Source organism: Passer domesticus, chromosome 23 (genome assembly GCF_036417665.1).
Source record: "Passer domesticus isolate bPasDom1 chromosome 23, bPasDom1.hap1, whole genome shotgun sequence".
NCBI classification, from domain to species: domain Eukaryota; kingdom Metazoa; phylum Chordata; class Aves; order Passeriformes; family Passeridae; genus Passer; species Passer domesticus.
The window spans coordinates 360,243-381,849 of NC_087496.1; the positions used below are offsets into that span (position 1 = coordinate 360,243).

At 54.3% G+C, this 21,607-nt stretch overlaps 1 long non-coding RNA gene across 1 annotated transcript; it reads left to right on the forward strand.

The window, feature by feature from the left end:
* The first annotated feature begins 16,720 nt into the window (after positions 1 to 16,720).
* Positions 16,721 to 17,405, forward strand: LOC135285592 (uncharacterized). The gene is made up of 3 exons (XR_010350396.1): positions 16,721 to 16,843; positions 16,933 to 17,070; positions 17,352 to 17,405. It is a non-coding gene; the product is annotated as an uncharacterized LOC135285592 (long non-coding RNA).
* The last annotated feature ends 4,202 nt before the right edge of the window (positions 17,406 to 21,607 follow it).

A 21,607-nucleotide genomic window follows, 5' to 3' on the forward strand; every position in this document is an offset into this window, starting at 1 on the left:
CTGGCCTAGTAAAGCCAGGGCAGGGTGGCATGTTGCAGGGAAAACTAGCCCGTGAGCTGCTGGGGTTGCCATCACCAGCAGAGTGAATGTGGCCTTTGGGGATTTCTCTGGAGACAAAATTAGGGACCTACTCAATGCCACAATATTCTCTTACATCTTTCTAAAATATCCTAGAAAAGGCAGTGAAACTTCACATCTCCTTGCACAGCCACTGTTTGAATTGGGGCATTTTTGTCCCTCCTCAAGTCATTGCTCTTGCACACCAGAAACATGAACATCCACCAACAGGAATGATGCACGGTCCTCCTGCTGCTGCTTCAGAGCACTGGGAAGTGCAGACCTGGGTATGACCACCATGAACACTCAATTAGCATTTCATGCTCCTTCAAGCTATCCAGATCTCAGGGCTTTTTGTTTCAAAGCAGCCACTGTACTGGCTCTAGGGAAGAACAGGAAATGGGAAGCAGCAACTGCCAGCCTTGCAAGGGTGTAGGGGAAGACCGCAAGTGTTTGCATCAAAAGATGAATGGGAAGAGTGTAATTGCCAAAGCAAAAGCCTCATTAGGATAGCAGGATCAGGTCTTTACTGCATGCTTGCATGAAGATCATTTGGGACCTCCTTTTTGCATCTCATGCAGAAAAGGAGCTCTTAATAATACCATAGTACTTAAAAGCGCATTGGGATGTAGCTCTGTAGTGGTTCTCAATGAAGCAGTCTGTCTGCTTTGTCACTGCCAGCCCTGGTGAGCCTGCGAGGGATCCTAGTGTATCCCATGCCTGTTTTGCCTCCAAGCAAAGCTGGCGTTTCCTTCTTAGTGTAGAGTAAATAGAAGAGTAATAAAATGGACAATTAAACTGGCCACTTTGGAGGATATGCTCATGCTTTCACATGTCAGTTCTGTACCTCATGCTCCCAAGGCTTGTTACTCATCATGAAATATTACAATAAAAAACCACAGCTTTTATGTTACATCTTAATAAAATTGCATAAGATCATCAGGAATTCTGCTGGCAGGAACAAAACAAGAGCCTTCCAACACTCACTTGCAGCAGTCCTCGATTTTTGCAGCCCATTGTGAAAAGCTGCTGTAGACTGAGTGTTTGGAGTTGGTTTGGGCCTTTATGAAAGATTTGTGGAACAGAGTGCAGGGCTCTCCTAGCAGAAAACTGTTTGTCCAAGCCCAGGGACATGGTGCTGGCAGAAGTGGAGCAGCCCCGCTCCCAGCCCAAGAGTCTGTGAGCTGAGTCATGCCAGGGAGAAAAGGCACTGAGGGGCTCCAGCCCAGCTGCTTCACCTGCTGTGACTGTTCCATGGAGCTCTGCCACTGGCAGAAAGTCGATGCCAGACAAGCCACCGAGCTTTCATCAGCTGCTAGAACTACTCCATGACAGCTCCTGTTCTTCCCGAGAGAGATCCCGGCTCCACCTTGTAACACGTGTCATAGGGGGATCTGTTTGTTAATAAACTGTTGGGGTTTTTTTCCACTTTCATCTATTAGTAATAATTTCCTATTGCTGGAAAGGGATTGTTGCAACAGTTTAGAGGAGACGACTTATTGCACAGTATCCTGTTTTAAGTTGTCTCAAACTCTGTGAGACAGATGGCTTCACATAGGAGCATCCCCAAGGCTGCTGAGGGAAAGGCACAGAGGAAGACAAACTGAGTATTTCTCAGGGAAATTCCTTGACACCAAACCAACCTGAGTTGTCAAACAGTGGACCTGCCATTTTGAGACAGGGGGAAACCTTTCAGTGTGTTTGGTCCAGGCTGGGTTATGCTCAAGGCAAAGGAGTGTCAGTGCACTTGATTCCTTCTCTCCTCATTGTGGCCAGCACGCACAGGAGCCCAGAGCTCCTCCAGAAACCATCACAGGACTCAGTGAGAGAAAACTTGTGCCCAGTTCTCACCGAGAACTGTGGTGCCCAGCATTCCACCGCACTGGAATGAGGAACTGTTCCAGCTCTTTTAGAAGGAGCTAAGGAAGTTTGGCCTTCAGATCAGCTCCTTCCTAGCTCTTGATTTGCTGCCCTGGGTAAGGTGCTGCTTGTGGCAGCACTTGTTTCACAGCTGACAGCCCTGCTCTGATGGCGAGCAGCCATTGCAGGAGCTTTTGCTGGTGACATTGAACATTTCAGATCTTCCTGAGGAAAGCTCAGGGCAGAACTTGTCAAAGGAGCATTGCCTGGGCCATGCTTTTAACATTATATCTTTCCTCCACTGGCATTCATGTCCAGAGGCCTGTGACCCCAAGTGGGCTGCTGCCTCCTAAAATCCCAAATGCCACAGGATGTCTCCCAGACCCAAGCTGCCAGCACCTCCAACTCGGGCTGCCCTGGCAGTGCCAAGTGCCTCTTGCAAAGTGACACCATGAAACTGGGGTGGTGAGTTTTGTTTCCAATGGAAAATGGCCTGCATTCAGCCAAGGGGCCCGTGGCCCCAACTAGTCTGCTGCCTCCTGAAATCCCAGACAGCGCAGGATGTCTCCCAGAGGCAACCTGGTACCACCTAAAGCTCAGGCTGCCCTGGCAGTGGGAAGCACCTCCTGGAAAGGACATCAGCAAACTGGCCTGGTCAGTTTTGTTGCCCATGAAAAACGGCTGGCGTTCGTGTCCAGGGACCTGCATCCAGCCCAGGGGCCTGTGGCCCCCCATGGCCTGCCACCTCCTAAAATTCCAAATTGAGTGGGATGGGGACTGTGCTGCAACAACTCCCCTGGGCCCTGGAGTCTCAGACCTCAGGCAGGCACCGATGACCAACAGGGAAAGGCAGGCAACAGGATGCTTCTTGCTTTAGCAAAAGCCTTGATCCTTTATTGTGCCAGCGACCAAGACAAGAAACAAGGGGGTAGTCATGGGTTTTATATGACAGGCTAGGGGTGGCATTTAGGGTCAGGGTCCAATAGCAGAAGGAGTAGGGGACTGCAAATGGGTGGATCAAGGAGGACAGCCAATGGAAAAAACTAAGGTGAGGACATTGCAGTAGAATTGAAACCAATGGGGGTACAGGAAAGGAAGAACATTCTGGAGCCATTCCTTCTTTGACAAGATGGAGTGGAATGCCTTTTTCCGGACTTCCAGGGACATGCCCCACAGGGTGGAGGGGTGGAATCTTCTTTAAATCACACCCCTCAACCGATGCTGTCTGTCTGGGTAGAATCCCTGCCACCTGGGGCGGGGGCACTACACAACTCCCCCTTTTTTATTTCTTTTAGAAACAGGAGAACAATCTTTAAGTTATGGCCCCAGAATACTCTTCAACTTAAATTCCTTCATACTTATGGGGTAACTTCTAGAGGCATTAGGACAACTCATAAAGGGATTCCCGGGGACATAATAATGAACAGTGAAACACTATTAACAAGTAAATGACAATTATAGAACTGATAATTTTAGCTAAACTTCAGACAATAAACAATCTTAATGGAAAGATTAAACATGAAATGGGTACATACAAGAAAATAATTTTGGCATATGTAAAGATTGAAAGGTATAGGTAAGAAAATAAGTTTAACGTAATAATCAAAGTAACACTTAAGGAAAGTCTTTTCTTTCATTTCTTTGTTCTCAACTTAATGCCGTTAATCTAAGTAAACTAGTCCTTTTTTCTCACTCTCACTGTCTCTCTTTTCTTTTTCCTTTTTTTCCTCTTTCTCTTCCCTTTAAGTCTTTCAAGTATTCTATACTATCACTCCTTGTCTTACAATCAGAACTCCCACGGCTGCTGGGCACTTTTTTTGTGCCACATCCCTTACTTCTCCTTCTGGCCAGCTGTGCTGTCAGGCTGTGATATTGAATTTTAAGGCAGCACAGGCACTGACTCTCTCTCTCTCCTGGGGAGTAGGGGGTGGCTCAATGCTTTTCAGGGCTGTTCCACTTTTTCATCTTACAAGGCCTTCACCTCCCCTCCTTTGCCTGAAGCTCCGGCCTACTTCACCCAGCCGCAAGGCTTCGCCTCCCCCACCCAGCCCTGGCTGGGTAGGGAAGGTCTGACTTGCTTCACGGACTGGGACCAGGAAAGTTCTCTTAGGAGTTCTCTGCTCTTTTCACCCCTGGTGTTCTCAAAGGCACTCCATACCTTCAGTGGCCAAACTAAGTGCCAATATTCAAATCTAAGCACTGATTGCTTTAATCACAGCTTCCCAAAAAAACTCACTTCCTTCTTAACCTATGACAGACACATACTTTTACAATATGATATTGTCTTTCTGCGGGGTTCCTTGCAGAAAGGACAATAGACAGGGTATAAAGAGTGCATTCTGGAAACTCGATTTTTCCAATTAATTAAAACAGAGGCATTTAAAGATTTAACATGAATAATGGGAGTTAGGATTGTTTCTGTCATATTAACTTCTTGTAACTTTACTTGAGAACTATTTACATTTTTGTATATATTAAAATTAAAAGAGATAATAACACTCTGTAAAAACTAAATCAACATTAACCAACAAAATAAGAATACTGGTATTGAATAGCTTACATCACTTCAATTAATACTATTAAATCAAGTTACTCCTTTTTAATGAAGACTGGGGAGCTGTAAAAGGTTAATCAAACAAACATATCTTCAAGGTGATCTAGAACTTGGTTAAACTTAAAATTATCTAAATACAACTGAAAATATATTTACCAGGAAGGAGGAATAAAAGGGGAAGTGTTATGATTTCTATAGAAAACTTGTACAGTTACATTAATTTGCTGTCTGGAGCAGGCTTGGTGATGATTTCTCCTCTGCTGGCGGCGCTTGGGAGTTGTAGGTGTCAAATTTTGTTGAATGCAGTTTGCCACAGCATGCTGGAGATGCCTGCCACTGCAATCCATGGCGGTGGTCACTGGCGCATATGGCTGGGCTATTACCCTCAGGGCAGAAGCCCAGCAGGGAATGCCGGCCAGCCAGAATAGCTCAGCGGGGGGGACTCAGCCAACCTAGGCAAGCTATAGTGATTTGCAGCCAGCTCTTTTGTGATTTCAGCTCTTTCAGCTTGCCTGTGCCGCCACCCTAGGTGCCGCCACAGCAGACGCAGAGAGAGGGAGAAGCGCTGTACGGGTTCCACAGGGTTCTTTTATTCGGGTCTCCGCGAAGGGTCCAGTGACAGCTCTTCTCTCCAACCGGGCAGAATTAGGGGTTTTTATACCCTACAGGGGTTTTGAAAACTGTCCAATAGTAAGGGTCAGGGGAAAGTGACCTATGAGTTTACAGGGAGATAAACAGGGTCCGAAAGACAGAAGAGAGGGGCTTCTAAAGCCTTAGTCATGCTGACTTGGTATTTCCTAGCTCTCAGGCCTCTGATCGCCAAGGAGGTCGTGCAGGCCCTGTGCCTGCTACAGTCCTCCAGTGGAACCAAAGCCTCGTTCTCCCCTCAACAGTAATTGACAAGGGGGCAATGTTTTAGCAATTTGCTCCAATGGAACCAATTGGGCTATCCTCTTCCCTTTCTCAATTCGTATCGGTGGAAAAGGAATATGTACCGTGACACAAATTTCCCCCGTATAATCAGCGTCTATTACTCCAGTTAAAACAAATAATCCCATCATGGTGGCCGATGATCGTCCCAGAAGCAAAGCTCCCATAGGTTGTCCATCAATGATGATCGGTCCCTTTATTCCAGTCGGCACCTTTTCCGGTTGGGTGGTCATCAGTGTTACCACTACTGAGGCTGCCACATCCAGCCCGAAGCTCCCAGCACTGGCTGGCTGGTGTGCAGCTGGGCTGAGGTGTTGACAGCGGCTACTTGTGTCTGGGCGCGGCGGCTGTTGAACGCACTCGTCTTTATGTTTCCCGAGCGGTGTCGGCAAACATACCCACAGCAGTCCGGTGCTGTGGGTATCAGAGTGACAACTCTGGCACCAGACGCCAGCTGTCTGACAGGCTCATCGCGTATGTCCCATGCCTCCGCACCGGTAACATTTAAATCAGCCAAGAGATGGAGCCTGTGGCTTATTTGTTGCCGCCGCTTGTAGGGGTGCAAGAGCAGCTAATACCTGACTCTGAAGCTGCCGCTTGTTTTTGTAATCCTACTCCTAACTCCTTAATAGCTTCTACTAACATCGCTTGATTCCCTATGGGCATATTTGCCAATTGTTGTAACGCTTCTTTTATAGACCAATTAGCTCCTAGGGTATTTAATACGTTCCTCGTAGCCTGGTTACTATTCTGGAGTGCACATTGTTTCAGTAAAGCACCTGTCATAAAGTCAGGGACTCCCGCCCATTCGATAGCAACGGCTGCCTTATCTATAAAAGATCCAAATGATTCATCTCTTCCTTGCTTTATTCCCATATAAGAGGAGACCCCGCCTGGCTCTTTTATCCTGTCTATGGCCAGCCGTACTAAGCGCATAGCCTCCCGACATTTTTCGGGACCAATTAACGCTTGCGCTTCTGTACGAAGAAAAGGTCCTGAACCCATTAGCTCATCCAGGGTTATTCCGTGTAACGGGTCGCCTTGCTGCCGTTGTGTCGCTACACATTTCTGGCAAAGTGCCTGCCAGTGTGCATTAAACAAGAGCTGCTGATGCTGAGTGAAGATAAGCTTCGCTACTCCTTTGCAATCAGCTGCCAGTAATACCTGAGTCCCCCAGATATAATCAAGCATCTGCTTTGTGGGCTCACCAGTCACCCCAAACTGACTAACTGTGGACCGTAATTGTGACAGCAGCTTCCAGTCCAACGCTGTAATTGTGGCTTCATACCCACCCTCCGCCAAAGGCAAAAATACTGCCGGACAAGCAACCTCCATTGCTGCAGCTATAGCTCCACTATCCCCCGAATCCATGATCTCTTTTGCTACCGCCACCCATGCTTTCCTTCGTTCCCTTGCAATGGCCCCCGCTAGGTCACTTTTTGCCCCAGGGATCGGCTCATTACAAGGAGGAGGAGACGGAGGGTCTGGCCATGGCACAGGCGGTGCGGACGGTGCGAGCTGCTGCTTGAAGAAGGAGCCGCTGTTGGTGGCAAAATGACTGTAGATGTGGTAGGGGGTAACAGACAGTCGGAGCAGTCCCCATGACTCTTATTCTTATCATATGCTACGCTAGCTTGCTGCGCAGCTTTCTTTTCTACCTGATGTTGTAATAACTCATTGTGCATGACTCACCATAGCTTTCCTAACTTCCTTGCAGTTTTATCCTCATCTATAGCTGCCTCCCTCAGCTTGTCGCCGAACTTATGCCATTCTGTTAATTCATGTACTGTATGGGGATTTTGAAAAAACCCTTGTGCATACCCGTAAGTTAACAACTGTGGGAGCTCATTCTGCAAGTCTATGTCCTTAACCTGACGCTTTTTTTTAAAAGCAATTAAATAAATCATATGCTGCTTGCCTTTCCATTTCCATTTTTGAGAACGTCAATGCTCTTGCAGCCCTTCAAGGTCTCGGCAGCACGTATCGGCCGGGCTCTTCTATAAGGTCACCCAGGGCGCGGCACCTTTCGCTTTCTCAGGGGTGGTTATTCGCCATCCTTGCTGCTATAGGACCCAAACTCGTTCACTGACCCACCGTGGTTGCCATTACTGGTATCACGTCTGGGGTCACCATTTGTTGAGATCGGCAGAAGAAATGCGGCACTGAATATGAGTGATCAGCAAATTTCAGAACTTTATTGATAGGCACATACATTTATATTGGTGTTAATGGGGCTAATATTCCAAAAGGCGAGCTCATTATTGGTTAGTTACTTATCAGCTAACTACGCCTACCTTAGCATTCTTGTGACTACTATGTTGCAGCTGTTCTCATCTTTTCTTCATATTTCTAACTAACGATCCTCTCCCCCATCCTGATGTTGCACCAAGGGCACAGTGCTCTTGCCTGATTTAGACACTGACTGCTGGCTCCTATACCTATCTCCTTCTTCATTAACTAACGGTATTATGTCAGTGTGACCTTTGTCAGCTAGACAGCTGTTCACAAAATCCTCCACAATGCTGAGACCTCCTCTCTCTCTCTCTCCTCCTCCTTCTCTCCAAGCTGAACAAGCCAGTTGACCTCAGCTGTTCCTCATACAGCTTCCCCTCCTGTCCCCTCATCATCTTCATTCTCCACTTTGGATGCTCCCTGCTAGCTTTATATCCTTATGATACATTCAGAGAGGTTGCTGCTCTTTTCTCCCTGCATCTCATGACCCAGCTGCACTGTGTGCTGTGCATGACACCATCCTGGGGGATCCAGCACTAACAGTAGCAGTGGTATTTGTTTACATGGGGAAATATTTCCTGCCAGGCTTTCACTCATTCACATGGCAGTTAGCTTGCATCATACATTCTTGAGATAAGGTTCCTTGCTGGAAAATTAATTTTCCCTTAATCATTTCTCTGCCTTGGATGTGAAAACTGTGCTTTTTGTTCATTCCTTCCTATATAAAACCTTTGGGATCCTTTGAACCCTTCAGGCCAATCCCAAGGGCCTTGCCTTGGAAAAATATACCAGAGTCTCCACCTAGGCTGAAAGAGAAAACTTCCCCATGGAGCCTTGCAACACAATGATCCACCCCAGTTCCTTTCCCTATGTGTCCCAAAGTCTCCTGGTTTTCCTTTCCCTGTTTCCTCACTGATTGTGGTACCCCTGGTGGCCAGCCCCGTCTTCCCTGTAGGCCAGTGCCCTTTGCCCTGCCCTTGGTGCTGCCCCCGTGTCCCACTGGCCCCTACTTAACCTTGTGCAGACCCCATGGCCAGGTCTTTGTCCCTGATCCCTTTGGCATGGTGGATGCAATAAACCTTCACTGGAATACATCAAACAAAGACCCCTCCTGTCTTTCCTCTGCTGAGCTATGTGAGGCGTGCATGTGTGCATGGACTATGAATGGCTGTTCTTGTGACCCTGCTCCAAGTGGTTTCTGAAGGAGATGCTTCGAAGGAGGTGGCAGCACTTCTACTGAAATAAATGGGCAGGAGATCTTTCTCCTTTTTTAATGCCTTTATTAAGAAGAATCAGCTCAGGTGGGAAGAAATCGACGGGTTGCGCCCTCGCCGCCGCTGCTCCCAGGCGTGGCACGAAGCAGGAGGATGGTGCAGTTTTGTCCGCTGGTCTGCAGGCAGAACTGGGGACTCTGTCCTCACGGGAGAGTCGTTGAGTCCTTGGTTTGTTGGTTTAGAAACCCGGGGGGTCTCTTTAATCAGTTTCTTTTCAGGTTAGGGTGAGAAATAAAAAGATTCAAGCAGGTACGGGACAATGCTCCCATCCTTAGACGTCACTTTAAGTCACTTATTGGCTCGTGATTTTAGGGGTTTTTCTTATAAAAACTGTAAAACTGTAAAAACCCAGGGTGCACTGCATTTGTCATTTGCATGTTGTCTCTGGTGTCACTGCCCATCTCTTTACCCTGGAGGGTTTCCCTTGGTATCTCCTTGGCATACAGCTAGCATCAGGGAAACAATCAGTTAATCACCCGCCATCAACGAGTGATTAAAGGCTTTTCTTGGCAGGGAACCTAAAGGAGTCTGACTCAGTCTGGCTTGGTTTTTTTAACTCTGAAACTTAAAAAAAATACAACTTTCTATTCATAACATCTACCATCCTGCCACATGGAAACAAGAACCTGCTGTGTGATTGCCCAAAGCTCTAGAGATCTGTTATTGTGTGAATGTCACTGTGAAACCATGTTCTGTAAGGTCTGAAGTCTGGAGTCAGTCCATGTAAAGTGCTGTATGCAGGGGTGCCAGCCTCCACCCCACACGCCGCTCCCTTGCCAGAGGCGGCGCGGGCTCTTCTCCAGGCTGCTGTGGGCCCGAGCCGGGTGCCCATGGAGCCCCGGCGCGGCGGGGCTGCGGGGCGGCCCCGCGGCTCCCCGGGCAGCAGCCGGCCCTCTGCCCCCTGCGGAGCCCGGCGCCGGCGGCTGCTGGCCGCGCCTCAGGGCTGTGCGGGCAGGGGAGGCCGGGGCTGGGCGCAGGGAGCGCCCGCCACAGGGGCTGAGCCCACGCCGAGCCTTCCCTGCTGCCGCTCTCTGCAGCTGGCAGAGGACACGAGCCGAGCGGCCGAGCAGCTGCGCCGGGCCCTGCGCTACCTGGAGAGCCCCCAGGAGCCCCTGCGAGAGGCGGCCATCAGGTTCATGGGTGAGCCCCGAGGCCGGGCTCCCTCCCCGGCCCGCCGCAGCTCGGCCCCAGCCCCGCCCGCTGCCCCGGCAGCGCCATCCGGGCCCGGCGCCGTGGAGCCCCGCCTGGCCCGGGCGCTGCTGCCGCTCTCAGACCGCCCTGCCAGCTGAGAAATGCTCCTTGGGCCTCAGCCTTGGTCAACAACCCCTGGGCTCAGCTCCTCTGCAGCTCAGCACAAACACTGTCTGCCCCAGGCACTGCTGCTGCCCAACCAGCTCCTGGTTTCTGGAGGAGCAGCCCTGGGAACTGGTTTTGTTCCCTCAGTGGCACAACATCCCTGTTCTCACACTGCCAAAGAAAGCTGTTGATGCCAAGTGTGGCCAGGATGAACCATTGCTGTGACTGCAGCCCCTCTCTTGGGGCCCTACGAACAGCGTTCCAAAAGGAACCCCTTGGAGCTCTCCTGGGCCAGCGACTCCCTCTGAGTGGGGCCTCTCCCAGCCGGGAACTCTCCCGTTTGCTGCACTCGGGGATCCTGAACAAGGACAGAGCCTGGGCCGATCCCCCCACTCCTCCAGGCTCAACCCTTCACCCACTGGGGAGATGCCAAAACATCCACAGGGAGCATTTCCTGCCCTCAGGGGAATTTCTCACAGGTGCCTTGCACTGCCTCTTTGTGTCTGTGTGCACACAGGAGTGTCTGTGCTGGGGAGATGTGGCAGAAATGCTGCTCTCGGAGGGGTTGGAGTGCCTTGGATAGTTGAGTCAGTCAGACCTGTAAGTAAGGTTAAGTCATGAGGAATAACCTAAGTTAAATGTTGTTAAGAGTTCTTTTTCTCCTAAGTAGTTATGTTTAATATAAGTTATAAGCTGAGTTAAATACTGTTAAATGTTATTTCTTTGTTAAATTCCAAAGTCATAGGTCATAGGTCAAATACTGATAAGCTCTGTTCTTTTGCTAAATTGTGAAGTTCGAGGTATCACTTAAGGTTAAGGTGGAAGTTAAGGTTAAGTTATAAGTTAAGTCCTGTTAAGTTTGAGCTCTGTTAAGCTTTTGGGCCACATTCCTTTTATCCTTGCCCTCACTGTCCTTGTGTCACACACACACACAGGAACGGTTTTCGATTCCTTTCTGGTTTGATTGCCTGGATTTTGTTTGGTTTTGTTGTTGCTTTGTTTCCTTCATGTGCTTGAAGTGTCTAGTCAGGAGCAGAGTGACTCTTGCCAAGGAATTTTGTGGTGCTGTCACTTAATATTAAATCTGGTTGTTGCTGATCCCTTGCTGGGGATTTTTTCAGCGCTCTCAAGCACTTGTTCGTAACAGGGTGAAGGAGCCCTGGCCCAGGCTCTGGCCCTGGGGGACACGGGGACACTGCCGGGGGGTCCCTGTCTCCCTGTTCCCCCACCAGGGCCCCGGCCCCCTGTCCCCGTGCCAGGCTCTGGGGTCGATCTCGTGGAACATCCTCTGGGGGAGGCTGTGGCGCCGGGGATGAGGGGACCCGGGGGGACAGGGGACCCCGCTGTGCACGAGCAGGGTTGGACTGCTCTGGGGGGAGCTGTGAGGGGGGCTGGGGCAGAGTGACCTCCCCAGTGACCTCACACAGCCCCTGTGATGTCACACAGCCCATTGTGATGCCACAGCCCATATTGTGATGTCACAGATAATGTTGTGATAGCACACAACCTACCCTGGGATGTCACACAGCCATTCTGTGATGTCACATCCCCTCTGTGATGTCACACAGATACCCTGTGATGGCAGAATCAATTCTATGATGTCACAACCTATGATGTCACAGAGCCTACTCTATGATGTCACAGACAACTCAGTGATGACACACACAACTGCTCTGTGATGTCACAAAGCCCCTTCATGATATCACAGGGCCAGTGCTGGGATACCATTCTGTGATATAAATCTGCACTGTGATGTCACAGAAGAAGATTTGGTGATGTCACAAAATCACCATGTGATGTCCCCGTCTGTTCTGTGATGTCACACCTGGCTCTGTGAAGTTGCTCAGTCACCCAGTGATGTCACAACCCACTCTCTGATGTCACAGAGCCACCTTCCATGATGGCAGAGGCTACTCCATGGCCTCACATCCTACTCTGTGATGTCACAACCCCCTCCATGATGTTACACAATCCTCTCTGTGATGCCATACTGACACTCTATAATGTCACAGCACACAGTTTCACATCACAGCCTGCTCTATGATGTCATACTGCCATGCCATGATGTCACAGCCTGCTCTGTGATGTCACACAGAATCCCTTCTATTATGCTGTTGCTACTCAGTGACCTCACACAAGAAAGTCTGTGATGTCACAGCCCAACCTATGACCTCACACAGCCCACTCTGTGCTGTCACACAGCCCCTTGCTGACATCACAGCTGCTCTGTGCTTCTAGGACACAGCCACAGAGGTGCCGCTGTGACAGCCCCCTCTGGGACATCCCCCAGTCCCTGCCAATGCTGAGCCCCTGTCAGCTCTGCCTGTGCCCTGCTAGTGTCCCTGAGCTGCCCTGGCAGTGCCCCAGCCCTGCTGGGCTGTGCCCAGGAGCTGCTCCTGGCCAGAGCTGTCTCTCTGCAGCACTGCCCTTGCCAGGAGCTGCCTCTGGGCCAGGAGCCCGGCCCAGCTCAGCAACACAGACACAGCACCAGGACTTTAATGACCCTCTGGGGCTTTGGTGCTCTTTGCATCAGACTCAGTCCCTCAGAGTATCCTCAAAGAACTTCTCAAGAACTCCAAATCAGATTCAAATTTCAAACTTTCTTTAACTTCTAATGGGTCCCAAGGAGGGACACAACTCATGTGAATGTGTCCCCAGGTTCCAGGTAGAGCAGAACACTGGAGGCAGTGATGACAGGTGGAAACAAGCAAGAGAAAGGTGTCTCTGGTGCTGAGCAAACCTGGATGTGTTTGAGGAATGCAAAGGGCCAAGGCCTGAGCCCCAGCCCCTGTCAAGGCAGATCCTGTCCCTTCCTCCTTGCTCAGGGCTCTTCCCGGGATGGGCTCTGGGATGTGGGGATGTGCAATGCCAAGGGCAGGACCATGGGGCGGCCCCTGCCAGGCTGCTGAGCAGGGACAAGGAGGCAATGAGGCCCCAGGGCTGCAAGGGTCACTTGTCCTCTCGTGGCCTCAGGCCCAGGGCCCAGTATTCGGTGTCTGCACCTTCAGCGAGGGCAGGGGGCCAGCAGGGGCTGTTGTCTGGGTGCTGCCAATAAAGGGCAGGGGGCAGTCGCAGGGCTGGCAGCCAGCCCGGGCCCTGGTGGCTGCCCAGGCCACGGTGCCGTGACCGCGGCCCCCCTGTCACAGAGCTCTGAGCCCACAGAGCTGCTGCCACCATGGCGAGGGTGCCCGCATCTCCTCCAGCAGGGCTGCACAGTCGCTGCTGCCCCGGCAGCTTTTGGCCCCACAGAAACAGCAGCAGAGCCTGCTCAGGAATGTGCTCAAGAACAGCAAGTCTACTTTCAGCACTTCCATTGGCTGCTCCTTTAGGGTGATCGCACCACACTCAGAGACACAGAACACCTTCTCCTTCTCCTTTGAGAATTATGTCTGTCCTCTGCACTTTCGCAATGCTCCAGATATTAGCTGCTGGCCTCAGCTAGACATATAAACAATGCTGCATTAAACTTTAAACTCGCCTGCTTTTTATGCAAGGATGCATGAAACACACACAGAAAAGTCCAAGGAGACATGCGAGTGGCTCTGTAGAGTCTCTCTGTCCTGTGAAATTCAGTAGCTGTTGGTGCTTTTGTACTGCAGCTAATCCCAGCTATGGAAAAAATCATTCCAGGAAAGAGCAACATCATCTGACAGAGACCAAGAGTTGCCAGCAGTTGCTCCAGGTGCTCCTGCCAACAGCCCCTTCAGGGAGGAGCACAGCCCCCAGTGCACGTGGGCTTTGGCTCCCTGTGGCACACAAGCCCCCCGGGGCACAGGTCTCTGGGGCAGGAGAGGGGCAGCAGCGCTGCCAGGGCTCGGGGGGTGGCAGCTCTGCTTGGGCGGGGACTCTGCCACACCTGCTGATGGCAGCGCTGCCCAGGCCCCAGGGCTCAGAGCAGCATTGGTGCCCTGGCCCACACGTTCCCTGTGCCTGTCACAGCCGCGGGTTTAGGATGGCCAGCAGCCGGGACGTGTCCCAAGGAGGCCATGCCAGCTTCCGTGGAAGGCCCCGTGCCCTTGCCAGCGCGGCTGCCTCGGCAGCCCTGGGGGCTCCTTCTGCTGCCCTGAGCCCGCAGAGCAGGGCAGCGTTTGCTGATGGGCTGAGCCCTTCCTAAAGATCCTGTCGGGCTGCCTTAGACACTTGGGGCCAGGGATTCCTTCCAACCGGGGCCACTTTGGGTGGGCTGGGGGCGGCCCCAGGGCAGGTGGCATTGTGTGCAAGGTTCCTTTGTGACACGCTGCAGCACGGTCACGGTGGCATGGAATGGAGAAGTGTGTCCTTTGTGACACGTGGTGACATAGGAGCTGGAAGTGATAAGAACACTCCAGAGTTCTCTGAGCACGCGACGGGACAGAGCGGTGCTGTGAGGAGCCCACACAGTGCACTCGTTCTTGTCTGACCCAGAGGTTTTCTGAGGCGTTGTTCCTGCAGCTGACCTTGAGGGCAGAGCACAGGACCTGGTGACCTGTGGCCTTCCGAGGCTTCTGTTCTGCAGGTGCCCTCGAGGGCAGAGCTTGGGACTTGGTGCCCTGGACCTTTTTCAAGGCCTCTGTCCTGCAAGTAGCTCCAGTCACTGACATGGAGCAGAGACCCCCGAGAGTACCCAAGATGGCCTGTTTGGAGGAGGAGAAAGAAGGCTCTGGAGCTGCCACAGCAGAGCAGACTGAAGAGGTGGTGCCGTTGCATCCACCACAGGAGGGTGAGTGGCAGAGCTGGGCTGTAGGACTGGAGCCTGCGGCCAGCCTGGCCCCATCCCATGGCATCCCATCCCAGCCTATCCCATGGCTTCCCATCCCATGGCATCCCATGGCATCCCATCCCATCCCGTGCCGTCCCATCCCATCCCATCCCATCCCATCCCATCCCATCCCATCCCATCCCATCCCATCCCATCCCATCCCATCCCATCCCATCCCATCCCCTGGGGAAATGCCCATGGACAGGACAGAAGAGGGCCCAGGCAGACACCCCACAGTGGCCGTGCTCCATCCCCCTGGGGCATCCCGGGGCTGTCCCTGCCTGGGGAGCGCAGGGCTGGGCTGTGTTCTCCGGCCTCTCCCGCAGCCCCTCAGCTCTGGCTGCGCTCGCTCTTTGTCAGATGCAGCCGTGGAGCGCACACAAGAGCAGCAATCCAGCCGTGGCCGCTTCCGCAGAACAGCGCAGGTACCTGCAGCCATGCCCACCTGGGCTGGGCCTGCTGTCCCTGCTCAGCCGAGCACCGTGTGTGGAGCACTCCATGGAACATCCCTGGCTTCTTGCCCTTCTCCTACAGCTCGTTTGCAAATTCATCAAGAGGATTCGGCAGGAAGAGACCATCACCAGGGGCACTGCGTACAGACCATACTCGCCCATCTTCCAAAGCAAGACCAGTGCTGCCCTGCTGTATATGCTTGTAGAGGAAGATTGTTACCATCCAAAGCAAGTAAGCAGCCTGTGGCCAGCGTTTCATCCCCCAAGGAATTGCTTGGTCTCCGAAGCCACGCCTGCTGGTCCTTGTGAGCATCTGAAGCCATCGCAGCATGATGGGAAGGGAAGAACATATCTGGGGAAGCTGGGGACATTGCTCCCTCTGGCAGCTTTCCAAGTTTCACTGTGCCTTCTCCAGGTGCCCGCCATGGTGAGGTACATCCACCAGTGGCTCCTGGCCAATGATTCCGCTGAGCACTGGCGGGACAAGACCCTGCTGAATCTCACTGAAGCACTGACAAATGACGCAGTCATGACACTACTGCGTGTGGCCCCGTCCTGTGACAGGTAAGGGCCCAGCTGCCCAGAGGGCTCAGGGCTCCCCAGCCCATCATCCTGCACAGCCTGGCCCAGGTGTCTGAGCAGCAGAGACTTCCAGGGCCCTCTGGCTGCTCCCTTTCCCAGCCCTGGCATGTCAGCCCCCGAGCCTGCTGCCGTGCTCCCTCCCTGCCCCTCAGGGCTCTGTCCCCACAGGGCTGGGCTGCCTGGCTGCTGCTGGCCAGGGGCAGAGGGCAGAGGCAGAACTGGCAGCCAGCTCAGCTCCCAGCGGTGCTGTGTCTGACACCCCCCTGAGACAGAGCTCTAACCCTGCAGAGCTGCCGCGGCCATGTGGAAAACCATCATGGGCTCAAGCAGGACTGCGGAGCTGGCACAGCTGGTGCTCCTGGATGTGCTGGGGAGCTGGCCGGAGCACAGCACGTGCACCTCCGATGGGGACAAAACGGGTGTCTTTGCCCTGGCTGTGAGTTTCTGCAAGTGGCCTTTGCTGGCCCCAAGGCTGCCTCTCCAGCAGCTCTCCATCCTCCTTCCCCCACTGCATCTCCCTGCCTCAGGCACTGGCCTGAAACCTGGCCCAGGGGCAGCTTCAGGGCCACCAGGCCCCCTGCTCCCCCTGCGTCTCTCCGGGCCTCTCCCTGCCACGCTCGGGCCCTGCCACACGGACACCTCGTCACTGAGCGCTCTCTCTGGGCCTTTGTCCTTTGCAGGCAACTCTGGTGATGTGGAAGGTCCTCCAGGTGCCCTGCATCCCACGTATAATGAAGGTGTATTTCCCACACCTGTTTGTGCACCTGCTCTTCCAAGTGTTCTTCAGCACTCTGGATATGCCAGAAGAGGTGGATACCTTCTGGAAGGGATGCCAGGAAGAACACGGCCTTGCCACCAGCCCCAACAGGTGCTCCATCCTAGAGCTCCTGTCCCTGCCACGTGGCCTGGGAAGGAGCCAGTGCTCCCAGTGTGACCTGGGCTTTGCTCTGCACACAGGTTTGCAGTGCGGACCCTCAAGTCCCTGCTCTGCCTTCTCCGCTGTGAGGATGTGGTGGTGGCAATGGAACGCAAGGGTGCCTGGGACACGCTGCTCTGTGCTGACACCCACCACTATGCCGTGGGTCTGCTGGCCAGGTGAGACCCCCTTCTCCCCATTGCTCCAGCCACTTGTGCTCTGTGCCCAAGGTGCCCCACACAGTCCCTGTGGCTGTGGGCCAGAGGCCCTTGTCACTGAGGGATGGCCAAGCAGACTGGAAAAGGCTGGGAGAGGAGGATGCTCTGGAGCAACCAACTCCCAAATGCCCCAGGGCCCCTTGCTGGGAGGGTGGTGAGGAAAGATGTGAACTGTGTGCGTCACTCCTGGCAGAGGTTTGCCCCACTGGCTCAGGGTCTGGTTTCCTTTTTCCTCTTGTCAGAGAAATTCGCCTGTCATCCATACACTTTTGTTGTGGGATTGCATTCTACCTGCTCGGCCTACTCAGCAAAGAGATGCCATACTGGGATTTCCCTGCCCTGGCGTTCCTTGTGGAGGTGAGCCTGAAGGCCAGCGCTGCCTGGCTGAGCTGCCTCCCAGCTCTCTGCCCTCTCGTAGCCGCAGCTGCCTGGGACGGTGCCCGTGCCCTGTGCTGCTGCCTGGGCCCAGCCCTGTGCGGTTCCGGGCTGCTGCTGGCCGGGTGCCCTGTCACTGCCCTGTGCCTTTCAGGTCCTCGAGTGCCTGGACTTGAGGGAATGCAGTGACAGTGTTCTGGAGATCATGACAAAGAACCTGCGGAGCGAGGACGGGGAGAGGCGTCACTTGGCACTCCGAGGCCTCGTGGTGCTGGGCAAGAATCCCTTGATGGTGAGAAGGGGGCAGTGGCTGAAGCCCTGCCGGCAGTGTGGGGCTGGAAAAGGCTGTCACTTGGGCTTGGCTGGGCTTTGGGCCCGGGGCAGCTGCTCCCAGCTCTCCTGCCTCCCGCTTCAGCTGCCCGAGTGCTTCAGGACATGCTTTGGCCTCTAGGCCCTGCTGCAGCCGGGTGGCCTTTCACAAACTTGTGTTCCACACAGGCTGAAAAAATGTGGAGCCTGACTGAAAGTCTTGTGGAGCTCCTGGAGGAAAATGATAGTGACGTGATCAGGATGACCATTCTCCTACTCAGATATTTATTCCTGGATAATGGTACCCCAATACCCAGCTCCCTTGCCCTGCAGCTGGCTGAGGCGCTCCTGCCACTCTTTGACCGCGTAAGGCTCTGTGCCCACAGCCACGGCCACTGGCTGCTGCCCGGGCACTTGGTGCCCTGTGGAGATGCAGGCCTGTGCCCTGCTGGACCCGAAGCAGCTGATGCTGAGCTCTTTTGTTCTTGCTTTCATACAGGATGATAGCCAGGTGCAGCTGAGCTCCATGATGGTCTTTCAAGAGATGCTGGAGTTATTAACGGAAGATGGAAAACATGCCCTGAAGTCACCCGTGCACCACAGCCTGCTGCCACTCTACTTCCACTGCCATGATGAGAATCAGATTGTTGCTGAGGTGAGGACTTATGGCTGGCTGCTGTCTCCCTGGCAGGGGTCTGGGCTGCCTCCTGTCCTGGCGCCTTGCAGGCTGCAGCCTCCCCCAGGCTGTGGCACTGGGATGCTCCTGTGCCCTGGGCTGTGGGGCCATCTCCACGTTTCTGCTGCTCTCCAGTGTTCTTGGGAAACGCTGCTTTGTGCAGCCAAGTTCCTGAAGAGGAGGGATATAAAAAAGCTGGTGAAGGAGGAAAAACTGTGGAAGTTCAGCAAGTGCCTGGTAAGGACAACCGAGAATCCCCAACCTCAGCCTGGAGAAGGCCCCTGAGCGCGGTGCTCAGTGTGCGGGGCTGGCAGCTGTGCCCCTGCCCGCTGCTGCACCCAGAGGCCGCGCGGGCTCTTCTCCAGGCTGCTGTGGGCCCGAGCCGGGTGCCCATGGAGCCCCGGCGCGGCGGGGCTGCGGGGCGGCCCCGCGGCTCCCCGGGCAGCAGCCGGCCCTCTGCCCCCTGCGGAGCCCGGCGCCAGCGGCTGCTGGCCGCGCCTCAGGGCTGTGCGGGCAGGGGAGGCCGGGGCTGGGCGCAGGGAGCGCCCGCCACAGGGGCTGAGCCCGCGCCGAGCCTTCCCTGCTGCCGCTCTCTGCAGCTGGCAGAGGACACGAGCCGAGCGGCCGAGCAGCTGCGCCGGGCCCTGCGCTACCTGGAGAGCCCCCAGGAGCCCCTGCGAGAGGCGGCCATCAGGTTCATGGGTGAGCCCCGAGGCCGGGCTCCCTCCCCGGCCCGCCGCAGCTCGGCCCCAGCCCCGCCCGCTGCCCTGGCAGCGCCATCCGGGCCCGGCGCCGTGGAGCCCCGCCTGGCCCGGGCGCTGCTGCCGCCCTCTGGCAGCCGTGCCCTTGGGCGGCAGCGTGCGGCAAGGGCCCGGGCTGAGCCCTGCCGGGCCAGCAGGGCGTGTGGCCGCAGCGCTGGCAGCGCCGCTGGCAGGGAGCTGTGCCGCTGCCGCCCTGACAGGCTCTGTGTTCACAGGGATGGCTGGGCGGCACCTGAGGGGGCAGCCAGGAGAGCTCCTGATGATCTACACTGGTGAGTGAGGGCAGCGGGCTGACACCAGTGGTTGGCGGGTGAAGACCTGCAAGCCCTGCCCCGGCTGTGGAGGGCTCTGCTCCCGGTGCAGAGGAAGGCTGCTCTGGGCAGAGCACACACAGATTTCAGGGCCACGTGGAGGATCCATAGCCAGCAGCTTCAGGCTGATCCCCTTGGTCCCTGCTCCCTCCTGGCCATGGCAAGAGCAGGCTGGGATGGCCCTGGCAGGGGACTCTGCTCGCATCCCCACAGGTCCAGGTTCTGACCGTGACTCTGTTCCTTTCTCTTGCAGCCCTTGAAGAAATGGCCAGTGACATCAGCCTTGGTGTCGGAAGCCTAGCCATTGAAACCTTGTGCATCCTGAGGTCAGCAGAGCGGGCTCCAATCTCCAGGTTCCAGAGGCTGCAAGATCAGCTGCGCAGGGTGTGGAAGGCTCGGCCGCGTCTCTCGCATCTCCGCAGGCTGAGCTGCTGGAGCTCAGTGGAGAACTAATCCCAGAGGCTCTTTTTGCTGGGACCCCCTGAGTAATGGGGAATTTTTTTTTCTTCTAAAATGTTCTCCTTTTTGTTTGCTTTTACTTTATAAATATAGAATGCGTTATAATACACAGGCTCCAGGATGTTTCTTTTGCTGCCCTGCATCCACAGGGCATAGATGAGGAGGGGGAAAATGGTGCTTGCACTCAGCCAGCTGCCCAGGCGTGCAGTGCTGCAGGGACAATGGCCAGAAGCCCCTTGGCCTGTGGTGGTTCTGCTGAAGCCTTTGTGCTGCCGGCAGAGCGGGTGGGCAGGGCCGGAGCTGCAGGGATCCCTGCTGGAGCGGTGCCTGGAGATGGCCACAAGGCCTGTGGCAGGCAGGAAGCGCCATCCGTGTCCTCCTGGCCGTGTGCTGCTGGCTGCATTGCTGAGGGCTCCCAGGTGCCTCTGGCTGGGGCTCCTCTGGAGCTCCTGTGGGGCTGCGGCGCTGCTGCTGGGAAGCTTGGCCGGGCTGGGGGAGAGCCTGAGGGGCTGGGGCACTGGGAAGCCCTGAGCAATTGGGTGTCAGAGGCCATGAGCAGCCCCCTGGCAGCCGCCTTGTTCCTGACAGCCGGCTGCTCTGGCACTTCCTCAGTGGGCGTTTGGAGGGAACCCCTGGCATCAGGTGTGGAACCCTGGTCCCGGCCTTTCAGGGCGGTGAGGCCAGGAGTTGTGGGGCTGGGCGTATGCCCTCCCTGTGCTCGAGACTGGAGCCCGCGGCCCCTCAGCCTTAGGCACTGAGCTCCAGTGCCTGCTTGCCGAGTCTTGTTCCTGTTGGTGTGGGGGAGGCCGAGCTCTCTGGCTTTAGGCAGGATTGAGCCAGAAGAGCAGCAACTCTGAGCCCAGAGGGGCTGAAGAAAGGCAAATAGAACAATTTTGGTGCCGACACCCAGGAAGGCTCTCCAAGTCCCGGGGAGATGGGTAGCCCTCGGGAAAGGAGCTCCCCACCACCAGACTTTTAAGTGGTCCTGAGACTAGACCAGTCTCCCTTGGAAAAGAGAGCCTTAATTCCAATAACGCGTAAGCAAATTAGTTATTATGAGCGCGCAAATGAGTCTCCTATCAGAGTGGCGGCTTAGAGGAGAAAGGGAGTAGCCATATAAAACTTCTTTGTGCACCAAGACCCTCGTGAGGAAAGGAGGCTGTGAGTATCACGAGGTTTTGGGTCTGGGGGGCTGCTGTGTGCATGTGTGAGTGTGTGTGGAGTATCTGAGACGGGGGCTGGGCAGCCTTGGACCCCCGAAGTGAGTGGGAGCTGCCGGTACCGCGTTTGCGAGATCTCCGCCAGGAGACCGGCCGAGAAAGGAAGAAAGCAAGAAGTGAACAAGGGAGGCCCCTGGGAGGGATTGACCAAGGAAGGAAGGGAGTCCCTGGTCCAAGAACCTGTGGGAAGGTGCTTGAGCAGCAGAGAGTGACTCAGTAAGGAGACTAAGGAGAAGAGTGATTGAATTAATTCAATTTGCTTTGAAGAGTTGATAGCTAGAGGTTTAGTATGTGATGAAATAGTGAGAAGAGGTAACCAGAAAAGTGTAAAATAAATGAAGAAAGGAAGGTAGAAATAGATTGAGAAAGAAGGAGAAAATTAATAAA